Raw genomic sequence first — 4,710 nt, forward strand, 5'->3', positions numbered from 1 at the left:
TGCAACACGCCAAGTTTCTCTGTCCTTCACTGTCTTCTGGAGCTTGCTCAAACTCATGTCCATTGAGTCAGTGATGCCATCCAACCATCTCATCCTCTGTCGTCCCCTCCTCCCCCTGCCTTCTATCTTTTCCAGCGTCAGGGTCTTTTCCAATGAGTTAGGTCTTCACATCAGGTGGCCAAAGTGAGGAGCTTCAGCTTTAGTATCAGTCCTTCCAATGAATATTCAGAATTGATTTCCTTTAGGATTGGCTGGCTTGATCTCTTTGCCATCCAAGGGATTCTCAAGAGTCTTCTCCAGCACCACCACTTGAAAGCATCAATTCTTTGGCGCTCAGCCTTCTTTATGGTCCAACTCTTACATTTGTGCATGAGTACTGGGAAAAAAATAAAACAACTATTTCACCTGGGAAAATTTTAAAAATGAGATGGTATTTATAATTTTCTTATTTATAGTTGTGCCTGGATGAGCAAAGAAATTTGATTAAATTTTCTCAAGCTGGATTGGAAAAAGTAGGAAAACAATTTAAATCTTTAAATTGTCATCAAGTACCATGAACAGTCCACAGAAATAAACTTCTTAGTTTCTGGTGCAAAAAGTCCGTAGCAGAAAAGACACTGCCAATCAGACCCTCCCTCTGACATCTACTCCTCTAATTAAACTCTTAAAATGCTTTATGAGATAAAAAGCTACTTTCCTCCAGGTTATCTGCTAAAGTATATTTTCATGATTCCAAAGGATTCCAACTGCTAGGACAGATATTAATAAACTTTAGGACTGAAATTCTGTTTTGCCTGTTCTGGGAATGTCAGTACCTTATTTTATCCCTAGTGTTTGGAAACTTATGTGGTATATCACTTTTATTTATCTTTCCTTAGACCAATGCAGATGTATTCTAACTCTCTAACACTGCAGAACTTACTACTCTAACAAGTTGAACTCTTTGTGTCTGTGTTTTAGTGATACAGAAACCTGGAAAGTTTTATATTATGTTTTCAAATCTTTACAGCTTTGCAGCTAGAACTGTACGAGTTTTCCATAAATATTGGAGAAAGAAAGCAGTAACCTTGATATTTGAAAGAACTAGTACATAAAACAAAAAGTAGACAGAAACATTTGTTCAGGGGATCTTCTTCTTTCTTTTTTCTTTCCTTCTTCCTTTCTTTGTTAGAAAAATTTTAATGTATAAAATTTTGGACAGTATTCAGTGGCAATCCTCATGTTCCCAGAACTGAATCTATTTCTTTTCTTTGATAACAGGCATTACTCATGCTCCTTCACTTTATTGTTTAATAAAAGAGCCATAATTATTCATAATATATTCATTGTCAACATATCTCATGAATGTTATCAACTTGATGCTTAAACTTGCCTTTCTATTTATTAACAGAAATAGAGTTATTCTTTAAATCCAATTTCTAGTAATGGTCATCCACATAACTTTTTCCCATGAATAAGAGCATTTGAGTCAATCACACTTACATAAGGTATAAAAAGAATACAAATTAATCCTGGTTTACTGATTTGAGGATACTAATCAGTATTTCTGATTGAATTTATAAGTCAAAATTCAGTCCATCATGATAATACAGTGTTTTGTGCTGTTCTTATTTTGTTATTAGTAATGTTAATTGGTAGCATCTGCATTCTAAGGATTATTTTTTAAAAAGCAGTTTGGAGGAGAAAGAGTCATGTATCAGAATCTGATTAAAATTGTTGTTCAGTCACTAAGTTGTGTCCAACTCTTTGTGACCCCACGGACTGCAGCACATCAGGCCTCCCTGTCCTTCACTGCCTCCCTGAGTTTGCTCAAGCTCACGTCCATTGAGTCACTGATGTCATCCAGCCATTTCATCCTCTGTGTCCCTCTTCTCATTTTGTCCTCAATCTTTCCCAGCATCAGGGTCTTATCCAATGTATAGACTGGTTGAATTTTCTGCTTTTCATAAGGAACTCGGATTTGAGTTGATATGTTTCTCTATTTTTTTTTTCAACTTGTAATTATTGCAGTGAAAAGAGACAAGGGTTGTGTTAACATATATTACCTGCTGCTGCTGCTGCTTAGTCGCTTAGGTCGTGTCCGACTCTATGCGACCCGATAGACGGCAACCCACCAGGCTCCCCCGTCCCTGGGATTCTCCAGGCAAGAACACTGGAATGGGTTGCCATTTCCTTTTCCAATGCGTGAAAGTGAAAAGTGAAAGTGAAGTCACTCAGTTGTGTCTGACTCTTAGCCACCCCATGGACTGCAGCCCACCAGGCTTCTCCATCCATAGGATTTTCCAGGCAAGAGTAATGGAGTGGGGTGCCATTGCCTTCTCCTATATATTACCTAGAAAAACATAAATATTATTTTTCTATTTCTTTTTCCCTTTTTCGCTTGTCTTTTAAAAATTCTCCATGAAATCCAATGTCTTCATATTGCTTCAGTTCATTTCAGTTCAGTTCAGTTGCTCATTCATCTCCAACTCTTTGCGACCCCATGAATCACAGCATGCCAAGCTTCCCTGTCCATCACCAACTCCCAGAGTTCACTAAAACTCACGTCCATCAAGTCGGTGATGCCATCCAGCCATCTCATTCTCTGTCATGCCCTTTTCCTCCTGTCCTCAATCTTTCCCAGCATCAGGGTCTTTTCAAATGAGTCAGCTCTTCGCATCATGTGGCCAAAGTACTGGAGTTTCAGCTTCAACATCAGTCCTTCCAACGAACACCCAGGACTGATCTCCTATAGAATGGACTGGTTGGATCTCCTTGCAGTCCAAGGGACTCTCAAGAGTCTTCTCCAACACCACAGTTCAAAAGCATCAATTCTTTAGCACTCAGCTTTCTTCACAGTCCAACTCTCACATCCATACATGACCACTGGAAAAACCATAGCCTTGACTAGACGGACCTTTGTTGACAAAGTAATATCTCTACTTTTCAATATGCTATCTAGGTTGGTCATAACTTTCCTTCCAAGGAGTAAGCATCTTTTAATTTCATGGCTGCAGTCACCATCTGCAGTGATTTTGGAGCCAAAAAAAATAAAGTCTGACACTCTTTCCACTGTTTCCCCATCTATTTCCCATGAAGTGATGGGACCAGATGTCATGATCTTAGTTTTCTGAATGTTGAGCTTTAAGCCAACTTTTTCACTCTCCTCTTTCACTTTCATCAAGAGGCTTTTTAGCTCCTCTTCACTTTCTGCCATAAGGGTGGTGTCATCTGCATATCTGAGGTGATTGATATTTCTCCCAGCAATCTTGATTCCATCTTGAGCTTCTTCCAGCCCAGAGTTTCTCATGATATACTCTGCATATAAGTTAAATAAGCAGGGTGACAGTATACAGCCTTGACATACTCCTTTTCCTATTTGGAACCAGTCTGTTGTGCCATGTCCAGTTCTAACTGTTGCTTCCTGACCTGCATATATGTTTCTCAAGAGGCAGGTCAGGTGGTCTGGTATTCCCATCTCTTTCAGATTTTTCCACAGTTCATTGTGATCCACAGAGTCAAAGACATATTGCTTACTAGATGTCAACGATTCGTAATCAATTCTCCCATAATCCTGAAATTTCCATGCATCAGAAATGCAGCCTGAGGTTGGCTGGATGAATTTAACTGGCAAAAAATTCCAAAGTCCCTTTTCATATCATATAAGGAAATGACACAGAGAATAGATATTTATTTTATACCATTTAAAACACTTTACTGGTATCCTCCTAAATTATGAAATTAAAACTTGCAAAATTTCCAAGTGTAATGAAATCTGTAACTCACTGTCCTTTAATGAAATTTAGCTACCTAAAATTCTTATATGCAAACAGAATCCCCACACTTTTTGCAAAGAGCTCTTTAGTGTTAATAGATATTCTGTATTGTTTTACATTGGTCCTGATAGTCAATTGCTAATCTTCATTTTATCTTTTACAGTGTATGACAAAGAGTTGTGGCTGTCACGAATACCTGCTCTCTCCTATTGCCATCATCACCATAGAATGATTAAGAAGAGGTGAAGTAGGCAGAATCTTGGATCTTTCATGCAAACCAAATACCCTTGAGACAAAAAAGAAATTGGCAGACATGTTGCCAGAGAAGTGAAAATTGATTTTAACTTTGGTAATTCTGACAATGCCTCAACTTACCTTTTTTTAAAACACATTAGATATTTATCACTGGTTATCAATATGTAGATATTTGAGAGTAATAATGCAGATACCATGGTATGAATGCAGAATCCCATGGACAAAGGAGCTTGGCAGGCTATAGTCCAATGAATGTCACTAGTGACTAATACTTTCACTTTTCAAGCATAGTTAAGAGGTAAAATTTGAAATATATTCACAAAGGAATTGTGGGGATATATTTGCATCATAAAAATCATAGTCGTTTATTCATATAAGCTAATTGAAACTATTCCTTCCTGAGGAGTACATGCATACGAATGTATACCTGTGTATGTATGCTGTGCGCCTGACACTATCACAACAAAAATAGCAAATTGAAGTGGCTCCAGGAAGCATAGAAAGAAAAAAAATGCTGTCCACCAACTAGGAACACCCGAGTAAACTGTTAAATGAGATAATTTCACTTTTTATAACTGCTAAGTACTTATAATATCAGATACTTTTTAATGGATCTTAAAGTTTTCACAGAAAGGAATGGAAAAGTTCAAAGTAGAGATAAAAATTGTAAAGAGAGCAAAAAAATTAAGAACATTTCTAT

Source organism: Oryx dammah, unplaced genomic scaffold (genome assembly GCF_014754425.2).
Source record: "Oryx dammah isolate SB20612 unplaced genomic scaffold, SCBI_Odam_1.1 HiC_scaffold_26, whole genome shotgun sequence".
NCBI classification, from domain to species: domain Eukaryota; kingdom Metazoa; phylum Chordata; class Mammalia; order Artiodactyla; family Bovidae; genus Oryx; species Oryx dammah.